The following is an 18165-nucleotide window of genomic DNA, read 5'->3' on the forward strand; positions in this document are numbered from 1 at the left end:
CCCATTATCAACCCATTTCACAACACAGAATAGACCAGTCATGGCACCACTAGGCATGGAAAGGCCTGTAGCTGTGAAGGCCAGAGGGACCATTTATGGTCATCTAGTCTGACCTCCCGCAGAACACAGATTTGTTGACTCCAGCACCACATGGCATTGTGAGAAAACTGATTAAACTCTGACTAAGCTAATGGGCCATGAGACCAAATTCCTTTGGAAATCTTTCCTGCATCATTAACAAACAATCCATAATGCAACAGCGTCCATCCAACAGCACATCTTCATTACAGAGCAAAAGAAGGCAAAGACGTAACATCTGGGCATAAGCCAAGCAGCAATGATAGATGGATAATGGGGGAGATGACCGGAGCCCTTGTCTATTCATGGCCAGATTTTTTAACATTTGCTCTTTGGTTATTTTGGTTTTTATTCTATAATGTTTTTGTAGAGCAAGTGTCATTTTGGGGCAGTGGCAGCTGGACTCCCCTGGAAAACACTTCCAACCTTAACTCTTTCTAAATGAAGTTTTTGTTTGAATGTATGACTTTCTTTCCTCTGCAAATGCTTTGCTTCGTTACCGCCCCATTGCAATGTTGGAGACCTTTAACATGCCAGAAAAATGCTGGGTATAACTGGAGGCGGGGAGGGGTAACACCTCAAAACCCAAAACATTACCAGCCTGCTAAATCTCCTAGAGTCAGGCACCCTGAACCAAGATGCCTGTCTCACTGTGTCCTTCTGTGTCCTGCCCGCACAATGCACTAGTGTAACTATCCTGGTGCAAACCCCTAATGCAGACAACTGCTCCATCACTACAAAACAAGGTTTGCAGCACTGTGATTTCCCTTGGTAAATTGCTTACTAGCAGTAGATTGGGTGATTGTTTCAGTGCAATAAGGCTGATGTAGTTATAACACCATTGCAAATTTTCCTAATGCAGATAAGCCCCCAGCCTCTCTAACTCCTTCTCTCCAAATTCACTGGGCCTTTGTCAGGTTCTCCCTGGTGCTGCTGCTCTAACTGAAATGTGCAGATGGTCACTGGCTTCTCTGTCAAGAGCATTAGTTTAGCCTGTCTGGTGGCTTCCTTCCCTTTACGGGCACAGTCCGGACTTGCAGCGCTGCTGGGATCAAACAGCAAAAACACAGTGGAAGAAAAAGAACAGGATAATGCTGACTGTAGGAAATACTCCTGGCAGGGCCAGCAGACACAGCAAAGCCGCTAGCTGGTCTGCGACTGAACCCTTGATTTATAGCAGGGCGGCTGCTTCGTCAACGCCTCCCAAGGGACAATGGCTGATCTGAGCAAGAGATGAATTATTGTGACTGTGTGCAATCCACACCTGCTCAGCAGCTCCCCCCTCACACACACACACCTCTAGTCAACACAGTCTCCCCCACTGGAGGCCAAGCACTCATTTCACAGCCTACAAATTCCCTTTAATCACCCCCACTTAATAAGTCTTAAACACCCTGCTGAGTGTTGTGGCCAGCACACACTGGATCATCTGACACCTTGGGCAGGGACTTCAATCCCCTTGAGGCTAATCCAGCAGCAGCCCAGACTCAGTACTCCCCAGCCCAATGCCAGCATCTGCTATTTCAGAGCTCATCTCAGGCCCAGACAGAATGAGGAGAGGAAAGCTGCAGGGAGAGAGAGAGAGAGAGAGAGAGAGAGAAGCCCTGCTGATCTCCCATCCCAAGCTCTGCCAGGAGGGGCAGGATGCTGCAGCTGCTCCTCTTCTGTCCAGTGTGCACTGGGAACTGTCCAGCAAAAGAGCACATGAGATCAGTGCTGAATCCTGATCTGAGGACACTGGAAAGCACCACCAGCTGCTCTTCCTCTCCTTCCAAGCTGCTACGAGAGCTAGGTCCTCTTGGCAGAGGACAATGCACTGACAACCCAGCTCACTACATCTCCTACCCAGCAGCAGAGAACCCCAGTGGTAACTCAGTGCTGGCCTGGCGGAGGGCAGTGCAAAGAGGACTCTTGGTGTTTACAGACTCCTTGCTCTCTGTGCAATAGGCTGTCATTCATTTCTTCCCTTCCTACAAACTAACAAGGCTGTTGCCATTGCACACCTTGCTCGGCTGTGTGCGTATGCCACTGCGTCTGGTCTGCCTGCAGGGTGAGTTACACCATACCAGCTGTCCTGGGATGGGGGAGCTCTCTGGGGAAAGGAGCCATAGCACAGGAAGGAAGCTCCTGTTTCTTCTATACCTGTCATTGTCTCTGAGGTCTTATGTCTTGCCCTCCTCTGATGTTGGACACTCCTTGGCCCCGATTCCAGGTGCAGTTCAACCTATTCCCAGGCTAAGGGGAACCTACTTTAAAAATAATAAAGAATCAACCTTTCCAAATGTGCCTGGCCCTGTCTCATGGAGATACTCCCTTTCCAGCACACCCAGTTATCCCAAAGATAGAAAGCTCACCCTCTTATCCTATGGAGACTCCAGAATATATACACTTAGCCCATCCTGTTCTCCTGTACAGAGAGACCCTAACACACACAGCTCCCCCATTATGCCATGGGGAGAGAATCCAACCCAGATATATAGCACACCCTGTTATCCTATGTGCAGAGAGTCCAAACAACACACCTAGCTCCCGTTTTCTCAATGGAGAGAGACTACCACACATGACTTGTCTGTTTATGACACACCAGCATTCCTCCACTACACCACCAAAAGACCCCAATGCAGACAGGTCACCCTACAAGGCCCTGGAAAGCCTCCCTACATCTCACCCTATTATGCTTCAGTTATTTATTACATTCGGAATAGCTTCTAATAGCAAATTCTTGTACAGGATTCATTTGTTCCCAGATGAGATTATCAACATTTAAATTTAACTCTCCCAATGTATCTTACGTGAGCACACGTGAACACGAGCAGCCAGGAGGAGACTGCTTTAAATCAATGAGTGAATGGAGAGGAAGGACAGTCTTGTGTGTAAGGCACTGGCTGGCAACTCAAGAACTGTGGCTTCAAATCCCTGAGTGACTTTGAGCAAGTTACTTAACCTCTCAGTACTTCAGCTCCCCCTCTGTAAAACAGAGATGACAATCTTTCCTTTCTCCCAGCAGGAGCTGTCTTGTCTCTTTAATTTGTAAGCTTTTGGGGACAGGGCTGTCTCTTGCTCTTTGTTTGCACAGTATCTAGCACTATGAGGCCCCAGTCTCAGTGATGATCTACCATAAAAATACTTCAAAAAAACCAACCTTGCTAATATTTGCAAGCCAGAACCCACCAGCAAACACATCAGTGTGTCTTCTACTGCAAAGACACCTTCATGATTCCAAAACTGCATTACGTGCTGGCAGAGTGCTTTGATTTAAATCAAGGCAATTTAAGTCAGCCATTTAAATCACCAAGTGGAAAGCCTCAATTTAAGTCATTAATCAACTTCTTCATTTGTGCCTCAGGTAATTTTCTAAAGAAAGGTATTTTCTCACTGGTCAATATAACCATTAAACTATGCTGATTTGCAGCTAAATAGAATAGAACCTTTACATGAGATTTTGTACATCTTTTTGCAACATATGAGGGTACACAATAACTATATGCATTTAAGCAATTATATGGCATAATATTTTCAGATTCTTATTAATTGTACATTGTTGGTGTGTTAGAAAATGTTGAATGATATATTGCTTATTTACCGGCTAGTTAACTTTTTGCTCAAGATTAGTATCAGGCTGCATTAGGATAGTAATTGGAATTTAATTAAACACACAAAACAGCATATCAGATGTAGTTGTGATAACCAAAACAAGGCGTTAATACATTACAAGATCTATTATGCTGTGTTTATAAAGCTTGACCTCAAAAGTTAGAATCAGGGGGGAAAATCTCTCTTTATAATGAAAAGCAGCCTTTAATGCAAAGTTTTTGATAGCGGTTCATGGATTCAGCATATTTATTTTAATGTTTTAAGGGATTTTAAAATGTGTAGGCCTTAACATGTTTTGTATTAAATTCAGATTTAATTTTAATCAGGTTTATTATTTAAAGGAAAAATATTATAATTTAAATAACAAAATAAAAAAAAATTGAAATTAAAAAATATTTTTTAAAAATCAGATTTTTAAAAAAAAATCTCTGTTTTTCAACACCACTACCCCTGCCTGCTGTCACACAATATTAGTGCAAAACCAGCCCATAGGTGCAAACAGCATAATCCCTGAGCCACATATCTATGGCTCTGCATCACAATGTAGATGGGGTCCACATGTTCACAAAGCAGCCTAACGTGGTGATATAATCCAGGAGTGTGACACACTTGGAAAAATCTCTGCCAAGGAGAAAGAGAGGCAAGAAGGAGGAATCCATAGTGAACGGTCGAAACTCTGATATGGTGCTGCATCTGGGAGGAGCTGAGCACCCTCCTCTCCCATTAACTCTGATGGGAACTGCCCCCACTTACACCAGGCTAAACTCAGCCTACAGAGAGTAAAATCAGAGGCCTGTTAAACCCCGTATCTATGATAAAAATGTATCCCCTAATTCTGCTCGCAGTTACTCCAGTGTAAATCAACCTCTGCTCTACTGAAGTCACCCTGCTGTCAGACAGGAGTGAGACCAGGATCAGGTCCCTGGCTTGTAATGGGTTTTGGCGGCCTTTGGGATGGAATTAGCTCCTACCAGTGTTTCTCCATCTGCAGCACACCATCCTGGAGCGTCTGGGCCATTTTCAGTCATTCCCGGAGCAATAGGCAGACACGCCACTCATATTATGACAAACCCTTTTGGCAGTAACCCCGGGAGATTCCACTCCCAAGGCTCAGTTTCCACAGCACTCCAAAATAAAGAGGCACATCAAAGAGTCCAACTTAAAAAAACAGATCCGCTAGTGAAAGCTGAAAGAATAAACACAAGCACTAGGAACCAACAACGATTAATAATGGGCCCCAGCGGGTGCGACACAGCCCCACTGATTTCAATGGAGCTGTGCCCATCTACCCCAGCTGAGGGTCTGGCCTGAACTCAGAAACCTAAAAGCCCAGACTGTGGCTGATCCTTATGCTGGCATGTAAGGGGGGTCACAATGAGCCATACACCCCCCATCCAGCAGCCAGCTACAATTGCACTGTGCCAAGGTTCCCGTTAGTAGCAACAGGCTGTGGCCAGGGCCTGACCTTGGACCTTGGTTAGATAAATGTTTCTTGCCCATCTCTCTCATTTTATTGGCTTTCTGAGTCACGCTGAGTAAATATTTTCTCTCCCCTACAGAGGAGCACATGCTTCTGCAACTCATTCAGTGGAAGGGCTGAGGGAGAGAGGCAGGACTGGGGCTGGAAGGCTTGGTGCCAAAACATTTGCTTCAGTTTTGGTTGCTGCTTCTGCCTCTCACTTGTGTCAAGCAATGAGCCAATGCTTGCAGACTAATGTATCAATGTTGCAGAGGCCCCACATGAATTGAAATCATTATCACCATCCCACAGACAGAGACCACACGCACATCATCCAAAACTCACCCCAGGACATCAATGAAAGAGATCTGGGGATTGTGGTATCTGCAGGCCTCACCTGCCTATTGCAGATCACGGCAGCTGCAATCTGCTCCATTTGATACCTATTCAGCGTGACCCACAGACTGCTGGCAAGTTACCAGGGAGGCCCATGGTGGGGAGAAAATTTAGGGCAGCCCCTCCCCCAGTTAACATGTCCAATGGAGACTCTGGAGGTTATGCATAGTAGAAAGGACCTGAATGTGATCTCACTCATACCAATATACACTGTGAGTAATACCACCAGCTCCAGCAAGTGCTTTTACTCCACCAGCGGACAGGCTCTGCAGCCACCTCAGTGAGAGCTGAGTCAGCACCTCTGCGGGCTGTGAGAGCCCATCATTAACTCTTTACCAGGAACAAGCCACCAGTGGATGTCTTGAAAGTGCCCTTTGGAGGCCTGAATTCCCACTACAGTTCCAGCTGGATATTTTCCTTGACTTGCTGTCCTAAACTGCCATGTGGTGTTGCTGCACACTGTTAAACAGGTGCCACAATCCACCCTAGAGGTGGCTGCATTTTAGTGGTAAGTGATGTGATTTCCCCTGCTAGTTTATTTTTTAGAGCCTTGATAGGATTTAAGGTTTAAAAGGAGGTATTACATTTTTACATTAGAAATTAGTGTGATTTTAATAATCAAGTAACTATTCCATTAACACCTAAACACACTGCCTCTTAAAACATTTTATAAACACTAACTGTGGATATCCTTAATCTGCATGTCTTAAGGGAGAGAATTTATGGGGCCAGATTTTGAGCTTGACCTTAAATGGAACTTCTGTTTTACAACCACAGTTATGGGGGTATAAGTAACTGCAAGATCAATGTGTGGCATTTAGATGTCTAACTGTATGTCCACACTAGAGCTGGAAGGTGTAAAATTCCCACTTAAGGAGGTATATCTGCACTAGCTCAGTCCAAGTTAGCATGCTAAAAATAAAAGTGTAGCCATAGAGGTGTGAGTGGCCCAAGTAGCTAGCTGCCCTGAGTACCTCTGATCTCGGATAGGACTGTACTCGGTGCAGCTAGCCCCATCCTGCTGCTCGTGCCGCCGCAGCTATGCTCTATGGGTTTGTCTACTCTGCAGCTGGAAGCCAGTGTGCTAAAAATAACAGAGTAGCCGAGGGGAGCCGGGGGGTGGCTCATGCTAGGCAGCTGAGTATGTACCCAGGGGGTCTAAGGCTGGTACTCAGGTAGCTAGCCTGAGCCACCGCCCATGCTATCCCAGCTACACTGGTCTTTTTAGCACACTAGCTCAAGCAACTGGGGTACAACATGGTGCTTAGTTGTCTGAATGGACAGCACGGTGCCCACAGGCTGCAGGTGCAGACAAAGAACTTGGTTTTAAAGCTCTTTCCCTGTGGGTCAGATTTTCAAAGACAGGTGCAATGGATGAGCCAGTAAAAAAAAACAAAATAAGCTAAGCCACATTGGTATCTGCAAAGGACCTTATGAGGGCACACAACAGGTTAGTGCAAAAGAGACCCTTTGTACATAATCCCTATTGTGGGTCAACAGAAGATTTTGAGCCCAGGACCTACAGCACCAGCCTAGTTGAGCAAAAAGAGCAACTAAATTAGCAGACAGCAGTACTAGATGGTTATCCTCTAGGTGGTCCCACCACTAGAGCGGGGCTAATGTACAACAGGCCAGTCTGTTACATGGCAGGTTTGGGGCTCATTGTGCCATCCGTGGAAAATGTGACCATATCAAATTTACTTTATAGGTAATGGGTGATTGTTAATCAAGACTAATTGAATTAGTGATATCAGCCCAGACTCTCTGAACTCCGAGATGAAAAAGGACTGTCAGATCACCATCCATTCAATGCCCCAGGATTGTTCCCCACAGGGCAGTTTCTACTGTTTTTATGTATTGACAAGAATGAGAGTACAGTGCAGATAAAATGGATCTTTTTTCTCTTGGGGCAATGGGAAAATAAAGCTTCATTCCAGGGGATTTTCACAAGCCCCCTTTTCCAGCAGCTCTCCAGGGAAACACTTTCCCTTATTTGGAATTAGTTTGGAAATGGAAAGTCTGGTCTCCCCTCCTGTAGCACTCTTTTGCTTGCCTGGCACACCCCCGGGGATTAGTTCCAAGGATCAGTGAAGGATGAGCTCGTCTGCAAGCTTCACTTTGCTCCAGCAGAGAGCTAAGATTGTCTGGAGAGGAGGGAGCACGTACGTGCTCTGTTACAGCGTGGCCAGGCCCAGTGCCCTCCAACATGAAGATGCTCAATGACAATCAGCAAGAACGTATCCAGTGGCATTGGCGAGGAGCAGAGGGCCTTTCCAGAAATCTCAGTCACAAGGATGTGGGAATCAGATCAAGGTGGTGGTGGGGAATTCAGATTAAACAAGAAATTGCAGATTAACAGATAGATTCAGAAAGAGCCCATCTCCCAAAGTCCAACTGTACTTGACAGGTGTGGGCACCATCCTGTCACCAGCAAACTCTAGTCCCAGGCAACCCCCTTCCCTGGCACCCAGTCACAGGCCTCGGTGCCACATGGCCCTTCACCCCAGCACCCCGTCATGGGCCACGTGGCACCTGACCCCAGCAACCAACTAGATCTGATTAAACTATTCATTTAAAATAATATTGATTATTATTTCAACCCAGAGTTCAGTTAGAGAGCCCTGCCAAAGGAATCCCGACTCTGGGGGCGGTCTATATTATTCACAAGCATTCAACAACTGACTTTCAACCTCTGTGTTGTTTACCAGCTGTTCACTTTGACCATTCAGGATTAATTATCCACTATTTAGAAGAGATGATTGGTCACCTAGGCCAGATGGTATTGATTCTGCACATTGATTGGATGACTGAAGGTTTTTAAAAAGAGGAAAATAAAAGGTGGCACAGGTGGGAATTTGATTCTGATGTTGAAGGGAGAGGGAAGAGGGGTACCCTGGGGAGTGGGCTAGCAGCAGGTGAGGGACAGAGAAGGGATATTGGGGTCTGTAAGGCAAGGGATAGGCAGTGTCCTTGTGTGGAAACGATTTAGATGTGAGAGCCTGAATGGAGGGGCAGCAGTGTTAGAAAGATAATTAAAAAATAAGGAACAACATATAAATCATCCAAGCCTTCATATGACGACTGCTGAGCTTATCTCCTTCTGCTTGGTTTAGACTGGAGACCTACAGTGAATGTTGCACTTGTTCATTAGGCTTAATCTGGCTCATTATTCAGTGCTGACAAGATCAATGTATGGAGTCTGTCACAGTACGCACCCGTTTTCTGCTTGGAAACAGCAGCTGGGGGAGGAGGTTACATTAGAAGCACAGAGGGGGAAGCAGGGACTGTGAAGAAGGTAAGACTGGCTCTAGCTAAAAGTCCCATCCTGCCCTGCCATGCTCCTCTAGCAGTCCATTGCTTATCCCTGGCACAGCGCCCCCCAGTGGCTCCACAAATCTTCTGGAAAAATTCCAGTTCCCAAGTGAGATGCAGCTGGGAATCAGAAAACAGTTGAGGGTAAAGGTAAAACCATAGATGAGTGTCAACTACTGGAGTATGCCCCATTAATAGGATATGTCTGGTACCAGAACATGCAGGGTGCTGTCTAGTGACTAGTCCATATAATGAAAGAGTCCTTTCTCTCTTGCTCCCACCCTGCTCCATTGAAACACATGGTGAGAAATCTGCAGATTCTGAACTCTTCTTTGTAACAGGGGCTCCCCTTAAGTGGTGATCCCTCTAACACGGGGGGCCAGCCTATTTCACCCACAAGTGCTTTTCACTGCAGAACCGGCCCCTCTGCCCTCCCAACCCCTTTTTGGCTCTGTTTTCTGTGCATGTTTAGCCCAGCGTCAGCTGTGGAATGTTTCTGTCCCCAACCTACAAGCAGAATGTGCCAAGACCAAACTCAGCTCCGGCCACGGATAAATCATTCCATGTGTTGCCAGGATAAAAACACAACTGAGAAAAATGTAAAATGAAAGGAAAAACTCCACACAAGCCAGCGGTGGGGTTTGACATAAGGTGGCAATGCAGATAACAGTTAAACCAAACAAATGGACACTGGCCAAGGAGCTATATGCCTGGGACATCACCAACAGCATGGCTAGAAGAAAAGCTGGTGAGGTGCTCCAACAGTACCCTGAGGAGGACCAGAAAGAGACAGAGCTAATGGCATTTCCAGCACACCCATGGGAGAGGGTTAATGGAATGATCAGTGTGCACAGGGGAGGTTGCTAATGGCACATGAACAGCATGTGCTGTATGTCAGTGGTGCTAATGAGGTTACTGGTGTTTCCTTATGTGCTCTGTCCCTCTGGTCCATTTTTAATTTAAATTTCAGAAATCAATACTATATACATATAAACACACACACACACACACCAATTTTTTTGCTCTTGATTTGGTCACATTCTGCTGATTCTCAGAGTAAAATGGGTCTGGGGGCATCTGCTGTTCACTCCACAAAGCATACATGTATGGACACAAACACTATAATACAGGGAGAACATCCAAGAGACCCTTCCCTGGAACAGGCATTCACAGCATTGGACACTACAGTGCATTGTTGCAGACTAACGAGACAGTATTACACAAGCTGTGTGAAACCACAGTGGCACTACTAAGATATAAGTACAGGTAACACTAAACAGAACTTTATGGTTTAAACTACATAGGCTAGATCCTGATCTCAGTTACACCACAATAAGACATAAGCAATTGCATGTAAATGAGCAGAATTACTCCCAATTTATACTTGTGTTCTTCAGAATCTGGCCTAATTTCTCAGAACTTGGCTTACATAAATTTCAGTCTTGACATGGCGGTGGGAGGAGGGGAGAAAGTCTTCCATAAAGAGACCAGATTTCCTATGTTATCAAAAACAATGGAGAGAAATCCGTAGAGGCCCAAACCTGAACAAAGACAGTCACATATGCAGGGAGAGCTGCCAATGAATGGTTGCTTAAAAGCATTCCTATTATCATTAGGAAGCTGTTTTGCAGAGTTTTTAGAACCACACGGAGAGAAAAGAACTGAAACTAGCAAGATCACAATGGCCATCATGATTTTAACCCTGAAATTCTGCCAACTCAAGCTTTGCTCACTGGACTCCCAGAGTAAAGACACCACACAGAAAGGGCAAGTTGGGATGACTTAGATTCACATACTGAAAAATGTATTCTGTTTCAGGGAGTGACCTAGTCTGCTGTATTCACTGACTAGCTCTTCATTCCAGTGCTTACTTATGTGATTTCTCCCACTAACAACACTCCAAGCCCAGCAGTAGCTATAGAAGACACCTGGAACCACTGTTCTTCCAGGAGCGGAAAGCCGGGATAGCGCGGCTGTCCCGACACTAAACCATTTAGTAATATCTAATGGTGCCCGACTTGTTGCTTTACACGACCTTAATCCTGGCCCAGCCGTCCTAAACCCCTTCACACATTCCTGCCGCATTGTTCCACTCTGTCACGTGCTCGCAGGACTATCACTTGGTATGCAGAGGGCTTTATTACTGCTGATCCAATCCCGACTGCTGGGGCTGTGGGATTCTCACAGTTCTGCTGCACAACTCCTATTGTTTTTGCCCCCATCGCGTTCCGTCCAGGAACAAAGTAATCTGGTTTCCATAACGTTCCTTGTTGCCTTTTCATAACATGCCGGGCACAGATGTTTAAAATAGACTGGATGAATATTTAATATGTTATTAATAGATGACAGCTCTTGGCTGGCTTTGAAAGATAGCTCACGTATGGTATGGGGCGGCATATGACAACGGGTCCAGAAATCTATTTCACTCTGACATGAAGCTGATCTAATGTTTCTCCTTGGTTAATGGTAAGACATTTAACTCTCCTTGTGTCACATGGCTGCGTATTGTGCTTGAGTGCAGGCCAAGTCTGTGAGACTTAGAATAGATTTGATAGATGGACTCACATTTTTACCGTCGTGGGCAAGACAGAATATGAAAAACGCTCTAGCGCCCTGTGCAGAACTTGGGGAAAGGTGAGAAGAGAATGAGGTGCTGAACGAACTCTGAGTACTACCAGCTGCTTGGCGAATGTAGTAATACTTAAGCTTTCCTAGGATGCAGAACACAGGCCCTGCTCCAAAAGCTGCACTGCTCTCAGGCCCTGGTATCAACACTCCAAGAGCTGTACTCACTCAAAGCCTGGATTCCCTGATGCCTGTGAACCCCTGCCCTGAGACCCGTGTCCCCTTGGGTCCCAGAACCTGAGCCCCCTGCCCTGACACCTGTTTCCCCTCAGGTCCCAGAACCTGAGCCCCCTGCCCTGACACCTGTTTCCCCTCAGGTCCCAGAACCTGAGCCCCCTGCCCTGACACGTGTGTCCCCTCAGGTCCCAGAATCCCTGCCTGGAAGCCTGTATCGCCATAAGCTGTGAAACCTGCATCCCCCTGGGGCCCCAGTATTCCCTGCATGAAAGCCTGTGTCCTCTCAGGCCTGGCTCTGGGACTCACACATCTCTTAGGCCCTGAACCTACTTCATGCCTTGTAAAACCCAGCTCTGTGCCCAGCACTAAACCTGGACTCCTCTCAGTATGTGGGGCTCACATCCCCACCCTCCCTTGGGCTCATGCTCAGAAACCTCCCCCTCTCCCCCTAAGTTGTGCTCGGGGATCTATATTCCTCTCAGGCCATATACCCTGCTCCAACCCCCAACCAAACCTTGGTCTCTGGGACCTCCACACATAGCTGGGCTGTTCAACAGAAGCATAAAAGCACATCAGCTCCCTCTGTTTTATAAACGGAATATTGCAGAAAAAAGGCAGTCCTTAAAGTTACCTTTGCGCTTGCATTCAACACTTACGTGGAGCCCCTGTCCCTGTGTCCCAGGCCCCTCTTGCCTATCCCCAGAATGCAAACAGACATGCAGGCTGTGTGTGAGGGAGTGAGGCTAAAGCAACAACCCAGAGTCAGCCTCCATCCATTGCAGGTACACAGGCCTGGTCCCCCCAGAGTCAGATAAACCAAAGGTTGTGATTTTGGAATGATGTTGTTTGACTGGTGCAGCTTTGTGCTTGGACACTCAGGCCAGTTTAAACCCAGCTTACAGCAGTTTAGTTTGCATTGCTAAATTCAGACCTCAGCAACTGACACTGGCATAGCTACATCAGTCAGAGGTGTGAAAACACCCACCCCCCCAGAGCGACACAGCTACCCCAGGAAGTGTAGTTGCAGCTGTGCCAGCAGAAGAGTGCTTCTATTGGCAAAGCTAATGTCCTTCAGGGAGGTGGTGTTCCTTCCCTTGCAGAAGCACTCCTTCTGTCGGCATAGGCTGTGCCTACACAAGGGGGCTACATGGCCATAGGCATGTAGGGCAGACAGAGCCCTTGTCCACACTAGAAAAGTATTACTGGCCACACAGCTAGATCACAACAAACCCTTTGAACAGCCCAGACTGGCGTACAAGCACTTCTACCGGGCTAGCTTACAGGAGTACCCTGACAGACGGTGATTTCTGCCAAAGCACTTCTTGTGCTGTTAGAAGTGCATCTACACTAGAGTTTATACCAGCACAGCTACGTTGGTAAAATAAAAGTCACTCCCCCTGCGCCCAACCAACATAGCGATGCTGGTACAAGCTTAAGACAGGCCTTGCAGGCACAAGATAACCTGAGGCCATGTCCACACTACAATAGCACAGCTAAGGCGTCGGAGTTACAGTGCTGCAGCATGACTCTTCCTACAGTGACAGAAGGAGCTGTTCTGTCACTGTGGGAACTCCACCTTCCTGAGCGATGGCAGCTGTGTTGGCAAAACCATTCTTCCGCTGAGCTAGCTGCATCTACACCCAGGTCATGTCAGCAGAGCTACAACACTATGGATTTTCTCACCCCTGAGTGACATAGCTATGTCCACCTAACTTTTAGGTGTAGTCCAGGCCTGGTATAATGAGTTTTAAATGGCTGTAATAGAGTTCGCACATGGAAGTTGCACTAGCTTAACTGCTCTGATTTAGCTTAGCAGTGCAACTTCTGGGGCTAGACAAGCCTGAAGGGTTTCCTAACAAAACCTGCCCTGGGAGGAGAGGGCCTCCTCTGTGTGTAACTTTACTTGGCATATTTCATTCGTTAGCAGCCACCCTGTGTCTCCCACTGGGACTTCCTCACTCAACCCATTCCACTTGGCACTGCTACAGGGCCAGAAGCTGCAGGCCCCGCCGGAATGGGTGGGCTCTGGCCACCCCACTCTGCAAGCTATCACCCAAGAAGAAAGATGCCTGTGTCCCATCTCCCTGGGGTGCATGCCATGGCGACTTGGGGGCGGATATTGGATCAGGCAAATATATAAAGAAACAAGGGCTTCAATAGCCCCCCACCAAACGTTTCCTCCCAATTTACATCCCATCCCCTGATCAGCTGACTCTGAGTCTCTCTCTCACGTACACCTTCCTTCTTTACTCTGCCAACCCAAACGCCCAGCTCTGCCTTGCTGAGCCCCCCGGCCCAGCTGCAGCGGGCTCTGTCGGAGAAGCTACCTGCCCGAAGGCCTTTCCCTCGCCTACCCGGGGCCAAGGGGGAAGGCGCAGAGAGCAGCAGCAGGATAGGAGGGAGGAGCCCCCAGGTCGGAGGCTGAAGGGCCTGTCCCAGCACCTGCCTCCCGCAGCTAGGACCTCGCCGCCGGGCTCCGCACTTGCAAAGGAACCGAAAATAAAACAAGCAGCCGAGCGCTGGGGAGCCTGAGGCTCGCCCCGGAGCTGGCCCAGGGGAGAGGCAGAGAGACCAGCGCCCCGCGCCCTTCCCCATCCCAGCTCAGGCCAGCTCCGATACCGCAGCCCGGGAACTGCCAGGGGCTCCTGGAGCCGGGGCTCCCCGCCCTCACCCCGGGGCCGCTGGAAGTCCCGGTGCGGTGCGGCTGCTGCTGGCACGGGGCCGGGGCCGGCCAGCAGGACCTGTGGCGGTCCCTCGCCAGGCAGGCTCTGCTCGGGGTCCCGCCCGGAACGCGGGGCTCTAGAGCAGCCCAGCTGGCAAGGTCCCGCCCGGGGTGCCCCGCGTCCAGCCCCTGGCGGCTCTCCAGCGGCTCTGCATCCGGCAGAGCCGGACACCGCCTCCGGCTGCGGCCCAGTTCTGCGGACCGGGCCCCGGAGCTCGCTGCCCCCCGCCTGGCGGAAAGCGGAGCCTGTCACACGATCCGCAGCGCCGGGGAGACAGCCGGCTGCTAGAGCCGCGGCGCGGTAGCGAAGGAGCGGGGCGGGCGGAGACTGGGGAAAAGTTCCATCTCTGCTGCGCTTGCGGAACGGGGCCGCGAACGGATCCCACAGGAAGCCTAGGCAGGGGGAGCCCAGAAGAACAAGGGAGCAGAAAAGCATCGAGGCAAAGGAAAAGCGCATTGAGCGGGGACTTAACTTGGAAAGGGCGGAATTAGCAGGGGGTGCGCGCCCCAGATCGCTAGTAAGCGAAAGAAAAGGGCCCCCTCCCCCAAACAAGCGTCGGAGCATTGGGAACGGACAGGAGACAGGACGCAACCTCGCCCCAGCCCCAGCGTAAGATCTCTCCCCTCTCCTTAGAATGAGAAACGCTGTCAGAGACTCGTAGGGCTGGAAAGCAACTTACTGGGAGCCCGGCAGGTAGACGGTTCCTGGTAGCGCGCGGTTCCCAGCAGTGATGTAGCCGAAGGGGTGTAATTCCAGACGTCAAAGCCCTTTTACACAGACGCGGGGGTAAGATTTTTGTTTATTTATCTCGTGGGGGGGTAAAGCAAAGCCAAGCCCCCGCACGGTGTGGTCTGCAGCAGCCCCTCGCCTGGTCCTCGAGTCCCTTGGCCCTTCTCAAGGTTCTCCCAGCTGCTGCACTCCTCTCTCCTGGATCTCACTGAACTGCTGCTGGGAGGGACGAGAGAAAAAGGGAAGAGAGGAAAAAACATAGGCAAGAGGGAAGAAACTGAGCCCCAGCTGCTGCCTTGAAGCGGAGTAAAAAGGTTTCAATAAATCCAGGGGTTGAAAAGAAGGGAAAAGTCAACTCCCCGAGGAAATCAGAAGCAGATTTCAAGACATTTAATCACATGCAGGGAGGTGTGTGTGTGTGTGTGATGTGGCTTGCCTCCTCCCTCCTACTCCAGCCCTCCCTCTGCTCTCTCTTTTCTGCTCTATTGAGAGCAGGGGCTGCCTAAGCCATCCCCATTGCAAGACAAGGCAGAGGGGAAATGCAGAGGAAATACAGGAGGAAAGCAATGTCAAACGTATTTGGAAAGGAACAGAACCAAGTCAGGCCAGCGAGCTGAAAGGGGAGGCGGATGGCAGAGGGGGAGCAGAGGAGAGTGGACCAAAATGTTTTAGGAGAGGGGGGATGCTAGCAGGAAAGCTCGGCAGAGAAAAGTAAGAGTATGGCAAAACAGAGCATGGGCTAGGAGGGGTGGGAGAGTGCCTCATCTCCAGCTCCTTTGCAAAGGGTGAGAACAGGAAACTTTCCGCTTCACAGGCACTTAGATTCTTGGAGGTTCTAGGAAATTGAAAAAGGAGGGGCTGGCCTGTGGGAGGCTGGGCTCAAGCTAAACACTGGGTCTGGAGGGGACAGTGTCAGCAATGTCCAGTACTCAGCTCTCCTGTGTGGGGTGCATTTCCCAAAGGGGTGGGGGAGGGATGCTGTCACATAACCATCATGGTGCCAGAGGATGCTGCTGTGGCCTTTACGCTTTACACCAGTGAACTGGCCTCAGAGACCTGGGTGATGTACACTGGTGGCCTAGGCCAGCGTCAGCAAAGGTGCATCCACAGACACCAGCAGCAAACTGGGTCCTTAGCTAGAGATTGTCTGATCTCATTTGCATATCCAAATAAGCTGCCTAGCTAAATGACACCCTTTATCTTCATGCACATGACTGGTGCAGGGCTCGGACACAAGGGGAGAGGAAAAGCTGCCATTAGACACTGGTTTCATAGATTCCAAGGCCAGAAGGGACCACCAGGATCAGCTAGTCTGACCTGCACAACACAGGCCAGAGAACTGCCCTGAAAACCACAGAGAGGATTTTTCTTTTTCAATCAGACACCATTTCGAAATATTGTAACCCCCTGTTTTGCCTTCCCAAGAAGCTGACAGGACTAAACCAATCTGTGCCTGGACCAGCCACCCACCCTGATGGAGAAAGCCACCTCAACCACTCTGGAGAGCAGGGAGGGCACTAGTGAGCCAACAGCTCAGGAGGCTGTACGTCAAATGGTAATGTCATGCAGAAAGGGGAGCAGAACCATGCCTCGCATCCTGTCCACGTCCTAGATATGAAGAGATCCAGGATTATCTCCTGAAGCCAGATCTTTCCCTGAGCACTTCCAATTCCCAGAACCTGAGGCTTTGTCAGGTGATCTGGTCTACACACAGCCATTATGGTTATGCCTGGAATGGACTTTACCTATTCTGTTTGATTGGCGTTTCCAGGATTTCAAGTCTAGGAATAAAATTCACAAATCAAATGGTCTCCCTGGCTGATCCACATCCAGGTTTTACCATGATCTCCCTATCCTTCAGCCAGTCTCTAGGTCACCTGTGAAATGAATCCAGGATTCCTGTGTAGGAAAAGGTGAAACTAATTTAATCATCATTTGTGTAAGTGAGGAAATAGAGACAAATGGAAAAGCTGGATCTGGATCATTCATTCACTGAACCTTTTGGTGCTAGTATTCATTTCAGTGGGAGAGCTCACAGCTATACCAAGTCACATTGCCAGTCCCTGCTTCTCCGCACTCATTCTAGGGAATGGTTGCATCCCTGGAATCAGCATGCACACATGTGCGATGAGCCAGTATCTAGAAAGTCTGGGTGGGAGGTAAGGAATGCCACGTGCCAAAGCACTGCTAGTCACCTGCTTCAAGGCCAGCTGGAGGACAAAGGGCACAAATATTCTGCTCTAAAGTACAGAAGCCTCCAGGACCCCATTCTTCTCGTGGCACCAGTCATCACCTGTTGCTTACCCACCTCACAACTGTTCAAAACCCACCCCTCCCAACATGGTAAGAGATGTTTTCAGGAGCAACCATCCAGTGGACCCACAGTGATCAAGCCACAGTAGTACTGACTGAGGATAGAGCCCCCAGCTGTGCTGAGACAGAAGTTCTCAGCAAGGGAAATGCTTGGAAATTGAATGGGCTATTGGAGGGCTGCATCCATAAGCACATTTCATCCATCTCATCAGTGAGGACTAGGGTGACCGGACAGCAAGTGTGAAAAATTAGGACTGGGGTAGGGGGTAATAGGAGCCTATGTAAGAAAAAGACCCAAAAATTGGGACTGTCCCTATAAAATCGGGACATCTGCTCACCCTAGTGAGGACACACCCATGGATATCTACAGGCAGAACTCTGAGTAAAAGGGGGAAGAGGAGTCCTGAGAGCTGGGAAAATTAGTTTCAAAGCCCTGGATGTCAGGTGCTTTGCTGGTCTGTTTCAGGCCAGCCATTTCTCTAGCCCCACCTGGTCTATCCATGGTCCCAAGAGGTGGAAACCAGGGAGCCTTTCACCAGCACTGGGAATAAACCCCTAAAAATAGTGAGTGCTCAGCAGCCTGTCTAGTTCAGCCTTTCATCCAGCTAAGTGGGAACAGGCACCTCAGCCGTGCAGTGAAAAACAGGCTGTGAAGCCAAAAGCACTCAATATGCTCCAAATGCAGGAGCTAGACCATCACAGAGACACACAGGACAGTGTTTGCCTTGCAGTCACACTCACAGCCTTGCCAAAGGTGCA

General features: G+C 48.8%; 1 protein-coding gene across 1 annotated transcript in view; it reads right to left on the minus strand.

Moving 5' to 3' along the window:
* Nucleotides 1-15519, minus strand: part of NTN3 (netrin 3) — a 94871-nt gene extending 79352 nt beyond the window's left edge. Inside the window, exon 1 of the mRNA XM_030545676.1 lies at nucleotides 15044-15519. The gene's annotated coding sequence lies outside the window, so the exon portion shown is untranslated. The remainder of the gene's footprint in view (nucleotides 1-15043) is intronic.
* Between the last annotated feature and the right edge of the window lie 2646 nt (nucleotides 15520-18165).

This window comes from Gopherus evgoodei, unplaced genomic scaffold (assembly GCF_007399415.2).
Source record: "Gopherus evgoodei ecotype Sinaloan lineage unplaced genomic scaffold, rGopEvg1_v1.p scaffold_38_arrow_ctg1, whole genome shotgun sequence".
In the NCBI taxonomy this organism is placed as follows: domain Eukaryota; kingdom Metazoa; phylum Chordata; order Testudines; family Testudinidae; genus Gopherus; species Gopherus evgoodei.